The 19,868-nt window shown below is 42.1% G+C and overlaps 1 protein-coding gene across 2 annotated transcripts in view; it reads left to right on the top strand.

Moving 5' to 3' along the window:
* Positions 1-531: 531 nt before the first annotated feature.
* ZBTB40 (zinc finger and BTB domain containing 40) overlaps positions 532-19,868 on the top strand; it is a 73,999-nt gene continuing 54,662 nt past the window's right edge. For both annotated transcript variants that reach the window (XM_028090803.2, XM_028090802.2), the window contains exon 1: positions 532-667. The gene's annotated coding sequence lies outside the window, so the exon portion shown is untranslated. The remainder of the gene's footprint in view (positions 668-19,868) is intronic.

Here is a 19,868-nt window from a genome sequence, read left to right as displayed (position 1 = left end):
TGAGCAAAAAAGCTATGATCGCCCCCCTACACACACCCCTTAAATTCCTGAGAGGGACGAGGGAGAGGCGGGATCAAGATATCTTCAAGACACCACGATTGGCTGACACGAGCCTGTTAGCCTATGACGGCCGAGCCGCGCCAAGCCTCTCCACCAATGAGGATGCGTCTGGGGACGCGGCTCTGGTTACGTCTCCGCCTCGCACGTGAACGTGTTTTGGAAAAATGTAGAGAAACCTTTTGTGTCTACTTCTGTGCCATTCTTGAAATAAGATCCTAAGCCTAGCACTGCCCCAGCAAGAGTCCATGGAACCCCACTAAAACCTTCGAAAGAGAGTGTGGGGAGAGGAGGGAGTGGCCAAGGGTCAGAGGTCAGAAAACAAGCCCGCGACCCGCTAGCCCCAGCACCCTAGCATTGGTGGAGGGCGCGCGCGACGCAGGCCCCGCCCCGTGAGGCCCGCCCCCGGCACGTGACTGTGGCGCGCGGGGCAGGCCGGGCCGCCCCCTCCCGGCTTATACTCCTTACGCGCCGGCCTCAAAATGGCCGCCTTCTGGCGTCTCTGGCGCTGTTGAATGGAGAAAGCTTTATTGTTCCCTTCGGGCAGGAGTGTTCGTGTCCTCTATGGCGCTGTCAATAAAGAACGGCAGTTTGAATCGGTGCTGAACAGGTAACCATAGAAACGGGGCTGGGACTCAGCTTGGAGACCCCTTTAGCAGCTGAGGCCCGAGAGGCGCCCCAAATGAGGGGCGCGCTGAGACCCTTCGGCGTGCGAACTCCGCGGGGCTCTGCCAAGTCCCAGCCGCCTCCTCTCGCCCGGGACGCGGACCCCCTGGGGCGGCTCCCACCCCGAGCGCAGGCTCGGCTGTAAGTCTGCGGTGGGGAGAGGCCGCGGGGCTGCGTCGGGGCGCCCCCGGCTTGGCCCCAGCCTGGGGCCTGCCCGCCGCTTGGGGCCTGCCCTCGCCCCTCACCGTCTACTGTTTGGCGCGATTTGAGGCCTCCTCGCTGCTGCTTCTCGAGTCTCTGCCCCCGCTCTTCTGCCAAGTGCACCAGGCGTCGGGAAACTCCGGCCTTGGGCCAATCCCCACCCCACCCCGTTTTTGTCTGTCGGGAACTAATAGTGGTTTTTACATTTTTAAATGGCTGCGGGGTGGGGGGACGGGGAGAAGACTTTCGTGTAATTTGTGAAATGTATATGAACTCAAATCAGTGTCCTCAAGTGAAGTTTTATTGGAGCACAGCCATGTTCATTGTTCTGTATCATCTATGGCTCCTTTCTTGCTACAAAGGCTAAGTTGAGTAGTTGAGATAGATATGGCATAGCCCACAAAGCCGAAAATACTTAGGCCTGGTCCTAAGCAGAAGTGTGCCAACTTCTGCCCTAGACACAAGTAGACTTGTCAGTGTTGTCCAGCGGTTCTTCTGATCGCTTCTCACGGAATGGGAAACTTCAGTTAAAGCTACCCCGTACATCTAAAGCTCTGGCCTTATTGATCTGTTATTCAACGTGAGAATTGTTTCCCCTATTTTTGATAACAGTACCATCCATCTAGCGCCTACAAGAAGCCAGGATTTTATTTATGTTCATACCCGGGGTTTTTTTTGTTTGTTAACACTTCATAAGTAAGTGTCCATGTTTCCACCTAAGAGAGGAAGCCCAGATTCTGAGGTTAAGCTTCCTAAGTGTGCAGTAGATTATAGGTCTGGCAAATTGAGCTCACCCTAGGGAGCCCTCTGCTTGGTAACCCACCTCACACAGCTTCAACTTCTTTCAAGTCTCAACCTGGGGCTCCTTGGTTCTGGCTTGAAATTGTATCCAAATCTGTGTATGGTTTATGGAGATATAATTTCAACCTCAAAATGAAGTTTTTCTTTCCTTAGCTAAATCGTCAAACTTCTGCCACACCTTCCTTTCTAATTTAGATGCCTTTCTTATATGGCAGTCGTTGCCAAACGGGATATTCATCACTAGTTTAACTTACAAATGATTTCAGAACACCCCATGCCTGCATGCATGCCTTCATCAGTCATTCAGTATTAGTTGAGCACCTACTTGTACTAGGGATGATTCAGATCCCTGGAAATACAGTGGTGAACAAGATCAACATGATCTTTAGCCTTTCACAGAATTTAAATTCAGTAGGGTCTTGGACAGATAGTATACAGGTAAATAAAGGTAATTTAAAATACAGCTGTCATAGCATCATAATAAAATTAGTAGTTATTTACTAAGTGATTTCTGCATGCTAATGCACTATGTGCTTTATTTATGTGGATTATCATTCAGTCTTCTCGCTAACACTATGACAAAGGTAGTATTAGTATTTCCATTTTAAAGATGAGGACACCGAGACTCAGAGAGGAGAGATGTCCAAGGTTACATAGCTAATATTCAAGGGAGCTAATATATGAACCTTAGCTGATCACACCACCCTGTATTATCCCATGTGTTTATTATCTTTTCTACCAATTGGGATGCCCTCAAGGACAGGACCACACTTTACCTGTTTTTGTATCAGCTGCTAGCCAGTGTTCACAGCCTGTAGTCTGGTAAGTATTTAAACAAATTCAGGCCATTGGTTGAGCAAATATTTGACTGCCTGCTATGTACCAGACACCACTGTGCTAGGCCTTACGATTACCATGAGCAAGATGGACCTAACACCTCTTGTCTAAGGCAAATAGTAGCATCTGTGATGAAGGTAGTCAAATAGTGCTAACCTGGAAGATGCCCTTTTACCGGAATGGCCCAGTAAGCTGCTGGAGAAAGATAGCTTAAGCTGAAACTCTCTGAGTGACAAGGATCCAGTCCAGCAAGAAGGGAAAGGGGAGACAACTGGGAAGGAAGAACTTTTTAATAGGATCAGAGACTGTGAGGTGGCAAGATCTGGGGTGTTGGAGGACTGGAAGAAGTGAGTAGTGGTGCTGTGATTCAGTCCTGTGCTCCGAGTCTCTGGCCCCTGAAGCCAGCTTTACTGCTGAGAGAGTGGTCTGCCCATGGGCCAGTTACAGATTAATATGTGAAAGGCGCATGATGGTACCTCTTCCAAGGGTTGTTGTGTGGATTAAATAAGAGAAAATGTAATAGCAGGTTGGGTGTTTTCTTTTTGTTGTTACACATGTTGCTGAGTTCCAGTTAGAGAAAACTAACCAAATTTGGCCCCAAATGGAAATTTATTTGAAGTGCTAAATAATAACAAAAATCCAGGATTATGTTATCGACAGAACTGAGGGTGTGTATGTATGTTTCTGTCTTTGATGGGGTGGGGGGACAGGAACAGATCTTATTCTTTCTTAATGTGTCTGTTGAGAGAGGAACTCTTCCAAATGGCTTTTAATTTTTTTTTTCAACCAAATTATACAACTGTCTATTCAGAGCACTTTTCATTATTTTAGTGTGTTCCTCCATTGAAGGCATGTGCATTTCCTTAAGGCAGTCTAAGAAAATGATAGGTTTCTTCTAGTTGGTGGTCATTTCAAAGTTTGTTTGCAAATGATTTTGGGTTTCCTCTGAAAATTTTTCAAAATAATGTTGCATACTTTATGCAAGGCATTGAATGCTTTAAAACAAGTAGCAGACTTTTTGAATTGGTAAAAATCAGAAGGTATTCGGGTTCATGAATGTGAAAAATTGCGGAGGCAGTAAGAAATCAAACTGTATAAGAAGATCGGCCATGTCAAGTTTTGCTTTAAACTGTGTCTAGTAACTGGATCGCACATGTCCTTAGAAGATGTAATCCATCCCAGCAAATGGAGCAAGGAACTGGACAGGGAGTGGCATGTTAATGCAATGTTAACAATAAGCCCTGCATTAAATTGCTGTTTTAGTTTTGGGTGGGACCTTCACATTTCAAGTATTCCAGTTTTACTCTGTGATTTGAGTCTGTTGGGTTCCAGTAAAGAGAAGGTGGTAACGCTAGTTCGGAAGGATAATATAAAGCTGCAGTAGGAGCGAGGGCATACCAATTTGTTTTTCAATCTATTTTATTTCAGTTCAAAGCATCATTGCAGACAGGCACTGCAGGAAAACGAGCCACACTTTGGCAATACTCAACTGCTTTTGGAGATTGAAGAAGACTGGGTATAACCAAAGTGTGGCTTGTTTTCATGGGCTGTGTGTCTGCAAAGAAGCTTTGAACTGAAATAAAATAGATTGAAAAACAAATTCGTATGCCCTGTTGCTTCATACTGAGTGTTTACGTCACCCTTCTGGAGTACTGCCTATACCAGCACCCCGGAGGAAGACAGTGACCCCTCAGCCGCTTTCAAGTCTTTAAGAGAGTGAGCTCTCTGATTTTCACAAGGAAATTGAATTGGAATTTATGGTTTTCCGGATCTCCAATAGGCTGCCTTCTAAAGCCATCATCTTGATAATTTGAAGAAAGCAAGTTGTAACCATGTAGAGGAAAGAATTAAATGTTAAGGGCATTTAAATTCAGAGATGAGATTGTCACTTTCTCTAAGTCTCAGAAGGGATACGGTATGCCATTTGCAGAGACTGTTGCAGTTTTGAGGCTTCTGTAGCCCTCAAGGGAAAGAAGGGTAAGGAAAGAACTCTAGCTTTCCTTATATTTCCCTAATGTTGTTATTTAACCCCAAATGCTCAAACTCATAACACCAAGTATTTAATTTCCTTAGATGAAGTAAATACATTATAGCTGATCCCAGGTTGTTAATCTGGGGTAAATGGTTGAGTTGCAGGGGACCCACAAATCCTTTAAATTTGCCTGCAAATGTGTCTGAATGTCATTTTTCTGGGGAGTGAGTCCATTTCTCTAATCAGGTCTCAGAGGGATCCATGACCCTCAAGGTGCAGAGCCAACAATGAAATGTCACATGTAATACCACTGGCCCAAAGTAGTGTTGAGAATCCCCCTGAAACCAGTTACTTCTTACTGCTGTATGGTCTTGACTACAGTTTTGAAAGTATCTTTTCGGGCCATGTTTCCTGTCAAAAGTGGCCAAGCATAGTTGAGTGATCATGTCTGGTAGAGGTATTTACCCAATGAGGCACTTCAGAAATGCCTCAGAGGTCGTTGTCATGATTTTACAGGAGACTGCCACACTGATGATGTGTTGTCTTGGCAACCTTGGTAGCAATTGCCATATTTGTTTCTTCTGACAGGTGAAAGGAAGAGCGGTAGCAGCCTAATACTTTGGCTCTAGGCATCAACTTCGTGCAGATGGACTCGGTTTCTCAGGACCTTAGGAGCGAGAGAGGAGGAGGAGAGGGATGGATTCAAGGAGGCAGAGACGGAGGGGTGAAAGGAGAGATGCTGTCCCTGCTTTGTCCTGGCGTCCCTCTGTTGTCTGTGAAGGGAGAGAGAGCTCTTTCTGAAACCAGACTCACCTTACTTCACTAATATTAGGACCTCTGAAAAAGTCAACTCCAAGATGCAATTTCTGGTTTATTAGAAAAATGGAAAGAAAAGGAAGGAAATGTCTTTAAGTCTTTACCTTGGGATGTTTTGCAAACGGGACCTCAGTAGAAAACTGCTGTGGGCCACAGTTTGTTTGGCCCATACAGTGTTTGTCAGTGAGTTGCTTATATTTACAGAGAGAGATTTTACATCTGTCTGACCCCTGGAGGTATTTGCAGGAGTGACCTCTGCTCTTAGCAGAGAGTCTAATTCTGGGACTCTCAATGTTTGATGAAGTAAATTTTTATGAAGGAAAGGGCCCAAGAAGGATGAGGGAGATTAGAAACGAAGGATTACTAGCTTTTGGGGCTCTAAATGTTGGTTACTTGAAATTTATTAAAATAAACAAAGTGAACAGTATGTGGTTCTATTTCTGATTTTGAGAAAATATTGCAAGAGGTCAGCTAACCTGTTAGTTTCATCTGGTTCTCAGCTTTCTAAGACTGCAGCCTGACTGTTGGATCTTCATCCTTGACTCCTTTAGCTCCTTGTCCCCACTAGCTCTGAAGGATGATGTCAGGGGCTCTGGCAGCAGTGAACTTGCCATTTTTCTTCCATCTGGTACTTATCTTCGGTTCCTAATCTCAGTGGTTGGCACCATAGAGTTGCAAAAGGCAGAAAGTCCCCCCATATTCTTCCCCTTCTGTCAACCCCCTACCTTCCTTCCATCCCATACCCACAAATAGCACACATTTATTTAGGCTACAAGCCTATTGATGTCCCCTTTCTCTTTTGGTTAAAGCTACTATAATCTCTTGCTCTGAATTACTACAACAGCTTCAGAACTGGCCAGCTGGCTTCTTCCTTTGTTCCTTTCTAATCTATTTTGTACACTGTTGCCAGTGATCTTTATAAAGCACAGATCACATGTGACTGTTTCCGCCTTGCTTAAAACTCTGGGCTGGCTTGCCTGCCCTCAGGACAGTGCAGTTCCTTGGCTCGGACTGTGCTGCCCTCAAGCTCTGGCTAGGCCTGTCTCAAGCCTCATCTTACTCTCTCCCCGCCTTCACCCTTTCTACTTGAGTACCAGTCCGTCATGCTCAGTGGGCCACAGAGCTTCATCCTTCCCAGGGCAAGTGGGCCGCACTCTGGGGCTTTGGATTTTCCTGGCCATGTTACTAACCAGGCCGGTAGCAGTGCCACTATCTGCACTGATCGTTAGATCACCGAATGTTGTTTTTTTTATGTGGTTCCTTTGTCCCGAGACTACGTGCTGTTTCAGATGTGTAGTCAAATACTATCCTGAGGTCAGTTGATATATTTATATTTATTATGCCACCAACTTGATAAGCTTTATCAACAGGCTAATTTGTTTTAAACTTTAAGAATTGCTTTTAGGGCACCTGGGTGGCTCATTTGGTTAAGCGTCTGCCTTCCGCTCAGGTCATGGTCTCAGGGTCCTGGGATGGAGTCCCGCATTGGGCTCGTTGCTCGAGCCAAAAAAATTTTGTTTTTTAACTGTGTAAACCATCTATGTGGTTCAAAAATCAAAACTACATAACAAGGTGTGTTCATAGAAGTTTTTATTTTATACCTGATCCTCCTCCTCTGTTTCTCTTGAGTCTTCCTATCAAAGTTTTGGGGGGTTTGCCCATCTGTTAGGTAAGAAATCATTTCAGTACAGTTTAAATTTGTTTTCTCCTTAATGAGATACAGGATACCTGCTCAATGTCTGTGGTATGAATTGCAAAAATATTTTTTCCAGTATGTCATATGCCTAACTTTGCATATGTTGTTTTATTGCTGTACAAAAGTTTTACATCTTTATATATTATGTTTATGGGTCTTGCAGTGTATTGCTTTAGATTTTGAGTCAGTTAGGAAGTCTGCCCTGTTCTTAATTTATGGGGAATTCATTAATGTTTTCTTCCAGTATATGTATGGTTTCACTTTTTATTTTTTAAACATCTAAGGTTCTTATCCTTTTGGAATTTATCTTATTTATTTATTTGACAGAGAGAGAGAGACAGGGAGAGAGGGAACACAGCGGGGGAATGGGAGAGGGAGAAGCAGGCCTCCTGCCGAGCAGGGAGCCTGATGCGGGGCTTGATCCCAGGACCCCGGGATCACGACCCGAGCCAAAGGCAGACGCCCAATGACTGAGCCACCCAGGCCCCCCTGGAATTTATCTTGACATTTGGTTTGAGGAAGGATCCAATTTTATCTTTTCCCACGTATGGAAAGTTCTTACTAGGGGGCCTTGGTGGCTCAGTCAGTTAAGCGTCCAGCTCTTGATTTCAACTCAGGTCATGATCTTGGGGTCATGAGGCCAGGCTCCATGCTGGGCATGAAGCCTGCTTAAGACTCTCCCTCTCCCCCCCCTTCCCCCCACCCCCGCCCCGTTCTCTCTCTCTCTTAAAAAAAAAAAAAAAAAACTTACTTTTTGTCTATTGATTTCAGATGCTGTTTTAATTGGATACTAAACTGTTGTATACATTTGGGTTTCTTACTGGATTTTCTATTTTGTTCCATTGGTTTGATTGTCAATTCATATGCCGTTACAAAACCATCTTTTAGACGCTTTGTAATTTTTTAACATCTGGAAGGGCCAGTTTTTTCATATTGCTCTTTTTTAGTGTTTTCCTGGCTGCTTTTGCTTGTTTATTCTGCCATATAAACTTTATAATCAATTTGTCTAGTTTTAGGCAGCAACAAATGGATGGTATTTCTATTGAGATTATGTTAAATTTATTAATTAGCTTAGAGAGAACTGACATCTTTATGATGTTGAGTCTTCTTGTCCAAGATCGTGTCCCATCTTTCCTTTTGCTCTAGGCTACTTTTGTGATTTTTCAGGAGTGTTTTATGTTTTTTCCTATAAATTTTGTATGCTTCTTGTTGATTTTCAGTCTTAAAAAAAAAAAAAATAGGTAATTCCTTTTAGAATCCCTCCAGAACTTCTCAGAGGGATGTATATACCCACATAGTCAAAACTTTTTATATATCATTTCAGATAGTTCATAGATGTCCCCCGCCAGCCCATCCTGTTATATTGTCCCCTCAAAACCCCTTCTCTTGTCTGTTCTCCATTCTCAGTACGTAGCTCTGTGTCCTACATACAGTAGGCAGTCTGTGCATATTTGTTGAATGGATGAATAAAGCAGGAAGGGGAAGATGAAAGTAGATGAAAGAGCGAGGCTATAAGACCCATATATGGAAAGATTGTCCTTGTACAGGGTGCCTGGGTGGCTCAGTCATTGGGCGTCTGCCTTCGGCTCTGGTCGTAATCCCAGGGTCCTGGGATCGAGCCCTGAATCGGGCTCCCTGCTTGGCGGGAAGCCTGCTTCTCCCTCTCCCACTCCCCCTGCTTGTGTTCCCTCTCTCGCTGTGTCTCTCTCTGTCAAATAAATAAACAAATAAATCTTAAAAAAAAAAAAACAAAAACAGTGACCTTGTACAGACATCCAGATATTCCTAATTGTACAGTCGGCAGCTATTAGTTCACTGCTTTGTAGTATGTTGTTCTCTTTGCCCTCGTCCCAGAACTTTAGTAAATAGCATGTTGATAATGATAGTTATCATTTATTGAATACTACAAAGACCAGGCGCTGGCTAGGTATTTTCCATAATTATTTCTTGTAATCCTTATAGCAATTAAGCAATAGGTTTTAGTATCTCCATTAAAATATGGAAGTTTCAAACACACAAAAGTGTGAATGGCATTATGAGCTCCCATATACACGTTACCTCCCTTTTACAGTTGAGGAAACAGGTTTTGAAAAATTAAGTACTCAAGGTTACAAAGTTAAAGTCAGGTTTAGAACCCAACTCTTTTTAGCTCCTTATTAAGATTATTTTTCAGGGGTGCCTGGGTGGCTCAGTTGGTTAAGCGACTGCCTTCGGCTCAGGTCATGATCCTGGAGTTGGGATCAAGTTCCGCATCAGGCTTCCTGCTTGGCGGGGAGTCTGCCTCTCCCTCTGACCCTCCCCCCTCTTGTGCGTTCTCTCTCTCATTTTCTCTCTCTCAAATAAATAAAATCTTTTAAAAAAATTATTTTTCAAATTTTAAACTCCCAACTGGCCAGGGAAAAGAGAAAGCAAGGGAGACAGTCAAGAGCCACTCCATTCTAAACTCCAGCTCATAGTATTACATTAGTCTTCCCTTCTAATTCGTATTACAAAGATTTCCCTCACTTCTGTTTGCAAACAGTAAGCCCTCCTATCACCCCTTCCTCCTTGTTCCCTAATGCTCTGCTCTCACTTGCCTTCTCTTGGCACACACTGTCCCCTGACTAAGGAAATGGGGCTGTAGAGCCCCGCTAGGGCTGCATGGGCTCCACCTCCCCCAGCAGCACCGTCACCTTCTTCGTGGCCTTGGACAAGTCAGGGCCTTGACAAGTGTGTGTGGCGCCTCATATAATACAGTCCAGTACTAGTTGATTTTTAAAGGCCTGCCAGTGTTTTGAGTACCTGGCTCCCAGCATGATATTGGGAACATAGTAGGAACTTGTGAATTTAAATAACAGTAAAATTTGCTGCTCTTATTCATTTAGCCTATAGGTTTAGTGTGGTATTGTAACTTGTGAATGATGCTCTGAAGCCCTGGCAGTCATTAGATCTGACCACCCTAGATATTGGCTGCTCATATAGCTGGTACTCTGCTGTCAGCTGCCTCAGTTCCAGTAAGGTTCAAACCTTTCTAAGGTCAGAGTCCAAGACAGCAGAATAATTGGCCCCTAGAGTTCTGGATCTTTTTCTCAGGCAGTGAAGTGTTGAGGATGAAATTTTCATGTCTTCCTTTGAACATTTTTCAGCAAATACTGTGGGATCCCATAGCTCTTTCCCAAAGTTAGAGGCAATAGAGAAGTTATCCTCTTTTGCATTTTTTGTTGTTGTTAGCTCCTCAAGTTGACCCTTTTGTCATACTCCCTGGTGATAGACAAGAGAAAGCTAGAGATGAAAATAATTCCTGCTTCTCCAAAGACAAAAACTTCCAGCACTTGGAGGAGAGGAGAATGGAGTTCATCTGTGAAGTATGCACAGAGGTCTAGCAAAGGTTGGGTGATCTGCATGGTGTCCTAGGGCAGTAATGTGGGCAGTAGGAGCTCCATAGTCTTCAATGCTTCTGATACTCAGCTACTGAGGTGTAAGAAGAGTAGGATTCCAAGCTGAAAGTGATCTGTTCTTACCTGTGCCCATTCTTTGAGAGCAGGATTATGCTGAATTTCTTCTCTGTAAGGACAGCTTTAGATAAGGGTGTTTGGCTGGGCTCAGTAAAGATCTGCTGGATGGACAGGCACACACTGTCCCCTGACTAAGGAAATGGGGCTGTAGAGCCCCGCTAGGGCTGCATGGCCTCCACCTCCCGCAGCAGCACCGTCACCTTCTTCGTGGCCTTGGACAAGTCAGGGCCTTGACAAGTGTGTGTGGCGCCTCATATAATACAGGATAAGTAGCCTCTAAATTAATGGCATCTCTTCTTTAAAAACACTTTATTTATCTACACTATCAATGATGAGCACTGGGTAATATATAGAATTGTTGAATCTCTATATTGTACACCTGAAACTAATATAACACTGGATGTTAACTATACTGGAATTAAAAACAAACAGCAGCAACAACAAAACCCCACTTTCTTTACTATGTATCTCTGCACTGCTTCTGAACAGAGAAGTTACCAAAAAAGTAGGAGAAAGACTGAGGGATCAAGAGCTTCACAGCTTTTTCAGTCCCACGCTTGGGCAGTATCCAGCGGTGAAGGTTCCGGCTCTGGAGTCAGACAGTGTGGGTTCATTTACGGACTCTGGCACTCACTGGCTTTGTGATTTGGGGCAAGCCGTTTACTTTTGGTAGGATTCTACTTTCTCAGTTGAAAGTGGAATTAATAATGGTAACTACCTCACAGGTTTTGCAAAAATTATATAAGGCTACTATGCAAAGTACTTGGCATAGTGCCTGGAATATAATAAACCTTTGCAAGTGGAAGCTCCTGTTGTTAGATTCCTACCTTAACCCTTCCAAACTGTGTCCTTTTCCCTTTCCAGAGCGTGTTCTTCATTGCTTTCCACTTATAGAGTGTGTACCAAAAACATAGGTAACAGGAAGAGTCTCATTTCTGTCATTACTGACCTGGTAGATCTTAAGACACTTGTCAGCACCTCCGTTTCCTCATCTACAAAATGTCTGAATTGGACCAGGTGATTTCAAACATTCCCATATCTCTGGCTAATTTTCAATGAGTTTAAGGCTTTGAATTCTCTCATACTGTAGCCCAGCACTCTCTGTTATGAGAGGCCTAACCCAGCCCATTTTCTCTCCCTTTCCTAGCTGACTCCCATCTCAGACCAGCTGTTTGAAACTAGCAGTGTGGTTGTCTATAAAGTTTATTCTTTTTTTAAAAAAAATTTTGCAGTATTTGACATAGAGAGAAGATACATACGTAACTTAGATAAGTGATGAGGCAGAGTGATTTTTTAGAAGTACATCTGTGAACGGATTATCCAACCTAAGAACTATAAAATAAAATATTTTGGCAGGTGGATTTTATGCTTCCTTTTGACATTTAATGAATGTTTACAATGTTATAGGAAATGTCCTTCACACATATTGGCTCATATACATGCAGTGGCTTATTAGTGCTTATAGCTACCCCACTAATAAGCACTAGTATCCCTATTTTACATATGAGGAAAGTGAGGCCTAGAGAGTTAGGCCACTTGTGTAAAGCCACACAGCCGTTGAGAGGGACAGCGCTGTGATTCGGCCCCTGGGCAGCGGGCGGGCTGGCTCTAGAGCCTCTGACCGTTACTGTTAGGCACCTAGTCTCTTGAATCACCAGGCCTGGTTTGGTATTGTATAGTTGCCTGAGCTCTCTAATTTGTACATTAAATGGGTATCTTTGAATTTGAAATTTGGTACGGTGTTACCATGTGTCCAGTTTGATTATTCCCTGCTGAGGAAAAGTGTATTCTCATAATCAAGTTGGTGAAATCTCAGAACTTACCCACATCTTCAGGTCACTGCAAAATGCCTATAAGGACCAGTGACAAAGCCAAGAGTTTTTTGTTTTGTTTTTTTAACATCTAAGAAGTTGGATATAAAAGCATTGGAGTGATGATTGCTTATTGAGACTCTCGACTATAGGATGGAAGAGTCCCAGTAGGTGGAATGCAGTCACTCGTTAGATGACTGTGTTGCTCCAGAGATTTTGCAGTTTGGCCTGTGAAGAGTCATCTTGGGTGAACTATTCAATCAGAGCAGCGGGGCCGGAAAGGCAGGCAAAAGACAGATAAGCCTCTCAAAGCCTCCTTCCAAGGCTAGCCTTGAAAAATTGCTTGTTTCTAGGAGTTAGAAGATAAGAGGACACAAGCAGTTTGTTACGGTGACTGTTTTGATGTTTTGTCTCATTGTGTTTTATAGAATGCCTCAAAAGAAGAGTTTCATTAGAAATTGAGAGACTCTGGAAAAAGAAATTAGTTTAATATAATGGTTATTATAGGCTTATCAAGAATCAGATGCTGCCAGTTTTGAGATGTGGAAAACAACCTTTCTAGTGGTCCTTAGTCCGTTCTGTCTCTGCCTCCTTGAGAATTTAGTGGTGGGGTGGTGGCAGTGGTAGTGATGATAGTGGCTAGCAGCTGATGCATTTATTGAGCACTTACTGTGTCCTCAGTGCATACTGCCGATGCTTTAGGTATATTAACTCCTTTAATCTTTTAACCACCCAGTGAGAGAAGTACTATTATTTCCCCTATTTTGTAGATGAGAAACCTACGCCCCTCAGATCACACACTTTGTGATTGGATGTTCAAGCTTCACACCAGGTAGTCTGGCTCCAGCTCCATCCTTAACCATTAAGCTACACTGCTGCTCAGGACAGCTGTGGGCCCTCTGCCCCAGAAAGTGTGCAGATGGACAACATTGCCTGTAATTTAGAGAACACATGGACTCTTCTTTCCTTTCCTAGTCCATGGACTCAGGTTTAAACCCCATGCTAGACTTGTGTAAATTCCCTGCAGGCAGAGATTATATCTTATTTAATTTTGCTTGGCACATAGTAGGAACTAAATAAATGTTTATGAATGAGTAGAGTGTTGGAAATGACACTGGCTTTGAAGCCAGCCAGACCTACCTGGGTTTCTATTTTTAAATTCCCTTGTTATAAAAATAATACATGTTTATTATAAAAAATTCTGAAATATATGAGGAAGAAAATAAATCCCCCATCATGACACTACCTAGGAACCTACTGTTAGCATTTTGATATATTTTCTGTTTTTTAAATGCAAATGTGTACATGCATGTACATATATTTTTAAACCAAATTGGAATTTTATATACAATTGCATGCTGTTTTTTTTTTTCTTTTGGTAGATTGAGAGCATTTCCTCATGTTATTAAAAATCTTCAAGAGCCTAATTAAAAAAATTTATTTAGCTATAATTCACATACCATACAATTTACTGTTTTAAAGTGTACAACTTAAAAGTCTATGTAACCATCACCACTTTCTAATTCTAGAACATTTTCATCACTCCCACAAAAAAACCCATACCCATTAGCATTCACTCCCCAACTCCCCCTCCTCCTAGCCCCTGGCAACCACTGATCCACTTCCTAGCTCTGTGGATTTGCCTGTTCTGGACAGTTCATATAAATGAATCCTCCAGCATGTGGCCTTTCATGACTGGCTTCTTTCACAGAGCATAGTGTTTCTAAGTTTCACCCCTGTTGTATGTTTTCTGTATTCCATTCCTTTGTATGGCTGAATAATATTCCGTTTAATGGATATACAACATTTTGTTTGTTCATTTATCAGTTGGTGGACATTTGGGTTGTTTCCAGATTTTGGCTGTTACATATAATGCTCCATGTGTGGATATATGTTTTCATTTTATTTGGGTTAGACCTAGGATTGGGATTGCTGGCTCATATAGTATCTCTGTTTAACTTTCTGAGGAACTTGTAAACTGTTTTCCACGGTGGCTACACATTTTACATTCCCATCAGCTATGTGTGAGGGTTCCAATTTCTCTACATCCTCAGCAACACTTGTACTTTCCGTGTGTGTTTGTTTTATTATAGCATCCTAGTGGGTGTGGGGTGGTAGCTCTTGGCAGTTTTGATCTCCATTTCCCTAATGACAACTGATATTGAGCATCTTTTCATGTGTTTATTGGCCATTTTGTATATCCTCTTTGGAGAGAGATTTATTCCAATCCTTTGCCTGATTTTAATGGGCTTATTTGTCATTTTGTTGGTGAGTTGTAAGAGTTCTGGATACTGTATTCTGATATGCTAATATTTATATATTCTGGATACTAGACCCTTATCAGATAAATGATTTGAGAGTATTTGTTCCCATTCTGGGGTTCTCTTTTTACTTTCATAAAAGTATCCTTTAATACACAAAAGTTTTTAAATTTGATAAAGTCCAATTTATTTATATATTTATTTATTTTTGGTTGCTTGTGCTATAGGTATCCTATAGAGAGCTTAATTTTTACCGGCTGCATATTTCATAATATGTCTGTAATATCATATTTACTTAAAAACCTCATATTGTACATCTAAATTTCCAGTTTTTTTACCAGTGATGCTATTCTTCTGAATTCAGTATACATAAATATTTCATTATATCTCTAATTAATTATTTCCACATAGATGGATTCCTAGAAGTGGGTCTAAAGGCATAAATATTAAAAAAAATTTTTATTCTGTTATGGGCTTCTCATTCTTTTTTATTTATCTATAATTATACAACTGATATATAAACATTCTGGTAAAACATTCAGACAGCGCACATAGAGAATATCCTCCCAACCCCCACAAATTCTCATGTCTTCCTCCAAAGACACTTTTTATAGCTCTAGATGAGCAGATTACTTACCGTATTACTTTCCTAAAGGATTTTTACCAGTTTATACTTTCATCAGCACTGTGTGGGCACCTGTCTCAATGCTCCCTCCCCTGCGTTATTAATACAAGTAATATTTTTATAATAATAGCAGCTAACACTGAGCATTTACTGTTGACAGGAACTTTTCTAAAACAATTCAGATGCATTATCCCATTTCATCTTCACACACCCACACAACTGTAAAGACGTTAAGGTCACAGTGATTAAGGCGACTTGCCCAAGGTCATTGAGTAAGTGTTTGAGGCTTTAAACTGAAGTCTGCCAAATCAGAGTGCGTGGTCTAGAACTACTGCTTCTCAAATATTATCATTGCAAAATTTTTCCAATTTGATCACCCCAAAATAGCGTTAATGTTTTAATTTGCATTTCTTTAATTATTCATAAGGGTGAACTTTTTAAATCAGTTGGATTTTTTAATTTCTTTTGTGAATTTTCTTTGTCCATTTAAAAAAAATTGAGATGTTAATTTGTTTATTGATTTGTATGATCTTTCTATTCTAATATTAACCACTTATTTTTCACTTCATATGGCACGTTTATCATTTATCTTTTAGTATTGTTGATACTGTTTTTTGGAAGTTTATGTTTTTATGTAATCACATCTATTGATTATTTGTGAATTTCTTCTGTTTCCTTTATGTGTAAAAAGGCCTTTTCCATTATGACCTCAGTTACATATTCATTAAATATGTTACCTTTTAAGTATCTTAAATAGTCACCTTAAAAATGTGTTTTTTCTTTCTATTGTTCTTGTTAAGTCACAAATCTACCTTACAGTTCTACTAATGACAGTGGATTGGGGAATTTGCAATCATATATTCCCTGAGACACTTTTGGGCAGTTTTCTGGCTTGAGGATAATTATTTTCTCATTGAAAGAGCTATCAGTGGTTGGTATTTAATCAACATTCAAAGAAAAAAATAGCAAATGTGCTGTGTAACACACCTAGTGCTAGTGGCCGCCAGTCTATTAGATACCTAGGAAGCCCTCCCCACTGCGCCCCTCCCCTGTTTTATATACTTAGGAGTTTGGTATTTTGGTTCAAGTGCTGTCTTGAAAACGTACATGACTTGGCAGGTCACTTAATTTCTATCAGTTTTTTCATCTGTAAAATGACAGGTCTGAATTACATAGTCTCTAAGGATAATTTTAGTTGCAGAATTCCCTGATTTTTATTATCCTTCTGATCAAGAATCATTTCATGTATGTTTGGTATCGATAAAAACTTTTAAAAAGTTGTCATTAGTGATGTGTGGCAGAGTGGCTGAAGGGAGGCAGAGTGACAGGTGACAGAAGTGCATGGGAGGGGGAGGAGGTGAGGAATGGGAAAGACAGGGAGTGAGGACTGAATCTGGTAATAGCCAGGGAGAAGTTAGAGGGTGGCTAAGTTTGAAGTGAGCTGGGAGCTTCAGTGGGTGAAGCTCCTTGCAGGAGGGGTAGTTCTGATCTGATAGATGCTCAGAGCACTGAGTGGAAAGCCTGTGGGCAGGGGCAACAGGAGGGCACTGCTTGCATTTGAGAGAGACTGAAAAGTCAGCACATGGTCAGTGCTACCAAATACCTGCACAGGGTTACCTCAGAGACAAAGCTGAGTCCAGCTTTTTCAAAAGAGAGACTGGAGCCATAGAAGAGTCCAGGTGACAGAAGGGACACAACAGAACGCCTTGTGGTGCCTCTGTAGTGTACATTGATGCTCAGACTCTACCTGCCCGGGTGAAGACAGATGCACCAAGTTTCCACTGAATGTTGGTAGCATACAATCTCTTCTGATGATACTTGACCTTGCTGCTTGAATTTTTTCACACGTAATTGTAAAGAGTAGGCCTCTTTCACTAATAAATGAACTAATAAATTCACTTTCTAATTTATACTTCTTCTCTTATGAGTTTAGGCTGTGTTATCAAACCTCCAAAGTCCAATTAACTGTGGGACTTTTATAGGATGGAGTGTTTGTATCTGGAAGGTTGACAACCAAACTAGACCTTTTGGTAAATTAAGTTCAAGCTATCAAGGGAAGTCTCTTGGCAGCCAGCCAGCCAGCCTGTTCCAACGGCACTCTTTCCAGATACACATCTCCATCCATCTTTCAGCAGAGACCAGCAAAAGAAATAAGGCGTCTCAAATGCAGGTGCTCCTGTCAGGCCAGCCAGCAGCACATCTCTGTCTGTGGAGAGGGGTTGAGGAATGCTAACACTGAGCCCAGAAATTCTGTCAAGACTAAAGTAGTAATTAAGAACAGGGATCCAACAGATCTTCATTTGAACTGTGCTCAGACTTATTAACTGTATGGTCTTGGGCATAACCTGTTAGACATTAGTTTCCTCATATGTACATTAGGGGTAATAATGGTATCTACCTCATAGGGATGTTAGGGAAATTAAATGGAAAAGTATGTGGACAGTGCTTAGCACAATGCTGGACATTATTACCGTCATGGAGCAGTTGATGACTTTGTCAAAGGCATTCAAGAGATTCAAGCATTTGAAAAAGAGCAGAGACCAGTGGATTGGGCAAAAAGGATGTTTTAATCACCTCTTATTCACCCTGTTGCTGAGGGAAGAATTCCTACCCTAGGATTATGGGGATGAACACACAACAGTGGACACTGGCAGGTGGGACTGACCGCAGCTTTTATTAGTCACATATACTCAGAGCCCCAGAAGAGGACACAGTCTGCTACTCAGGGCCACTCGGGGTTGCCCTCAGGAGCAGAGTGAACAATCAGGGGCTGTGGGAGGCAGGCTTTGTCGTATCAAAAGGGTGAGGCACCTCCTGGTTTCTGCCAGGGGATGTGATTGGCTTGCTAGAATAATCTTGGGGGCTGATAAGGAACTGAAACCCACTAGTCAGGGGTAAACAGGAACTGGACCTTAGTCCCTTTGATAAGGAGGATTGTTTGGCTCAGGGACCTTGTCTACTAGAGCAGAGTGGGTAATAGAATTTGAAGTTAGGTCATTTGAGGCCTTCCTGATTTTATCAGATGGCAAGGCAGCACATAATATTGAGCCTTGAATTTAGACTGTGCCACAAAAGAGAATGCAGGCCTTGAAATGCTGTTCAATACAGCTGTCGGGGAAACTGGGTAGAAGGCTATGGAAGATAAGTAGAGGTGTCTGATTCTGGGCAAGACAAATGGCATAGTGGCTGGAAAGGAAATATCACGGTAGTTCATATATAGTGTCATAAGCAGAGATCTCTTCATTGTTTTCAGTTCAGCATACATTCATTCATTGGCTGTACCATCCTAGGCCCTTCCAAGGCTTAACCAGGTTCAGTTGACCATGTTAGATCAGGAGCAGTTTGACCTCTAGTTACTTTGGCAGCAGCCAGGGAAGCCAGACTAGCCCTGGAAGAACAGATTGCTGAAATGCATTCTACAGGAGTTGGGGTTGGTGCTAGGCCGTAGAGCTACTTGCCTCAGGCATGGTTATTGGAGTCCTCCATATTTTGTAGGTTTTATTCCCAGAGCTATTATGGAGTTTATTTTTCTGACTGGAGCCAAAGGCAGGTGCAGAAGGGAAGGATCTGAAGATGACTTGAGATTTTTTAGAGGTGAAGAGTTGCTTAAGACATATTATGAAAAAAATGATTGGAGTGGCGCCCGGATGGCTCAGTCATTAAGCGTCTGCCTTCCGCTCAGGTCATGATCCCAGAGTCCTGGGATCGAGCCCCACATCAGGCTCCCTGCTTGGCAGGAAGCCTGCTTATCCTTCTCCCACTCCCCCTGCTTATATTCCTTCTCTCTCTGTCAAATAAATAAATAAAATCTTAGAAAAAGAAAAAAGTGATTGGAGAACAGGCAGTGTTGTATAGTGCTTTGTTCCTCAGAGAGGGTTCCTGCACTGACAGTATCCATATCACCTGGAGCTTATTAGAATTGCAGAATTCAGGCCCCACCCCAGAACTTCTGGATCAGATTCTTTGACAGGATCCCAGGTAAGAAACCTTTTAGTGGATAGAAGGGCAAGAGCTTTAGGTCAGGCAAACTGGATTAAGATCTCAGTTCCTCTACTAATTTGCTGTATGATCTTGGGCCTCTTCCTTAACCTTTCCACTATTAGGATTTATTGTAAATTGGGTTTACCTATCTTGCTGGATTGTTAGTATTAAAGGAGTTAACATAAAAAGTGCTTAGAAACATAGTAAGCTACTTAATTATTAGTAGCTCTTATTAGTAGTTATTTGACAAATAATATCTTTATATAATTTGACAGAATATGAAAAGAAAGAGCAGGATATCATTAGGGCTAACTCTGTCATGAGACATGAGTTGATAATTGAGAAAAATATCCTAAGCTGATGGGGCAGTGGATGTGATTGGTTCACTAACCATTTCCCTCAGGGTGAGACCGTAAGTGTACTTGTCAAATAACCAAGAGTTGACAGCTATACTTCTTAATGGCTACTGAACTCTTGGAAGGGAAAATTATCTGCGGAAGTGGTAGCTAAGTCTTGGCATCCAGCAAGGCCTTCACATTATAGAGGACAGAACCATGGCTTGAGAATTGAGACCTGGGCTCATTCTGCCCCTTGGTAACTCATGACCCTTAACCACGCATTTAACATTTCTGAGCCTTGGTCTTCATCTA

The sequence above is a fragment of the Eumetopias jubatus genome, unplaced genomic scaffold (genome assembly GCF_037043125.1).
Source record: "Eumetopias jubatus isolate StellerSeaLion01/CBP00866 unplaced genomic scaffold, mEumJub1_p1.0 scaffold_4, whole genome shotgun sequence".
Classification (NCBI taxonomy): Eukaryota; Metazoa; Chordata; class Mammalia; order Carnivora; family Otariidae; genus Eumetopias; species Eumetopias jubatus.
The sequence above is the reverse complement of the archived record's forward strand: the minus strand, read 5'-3'. Positions and strand labels throughout refer to the sequence as shown.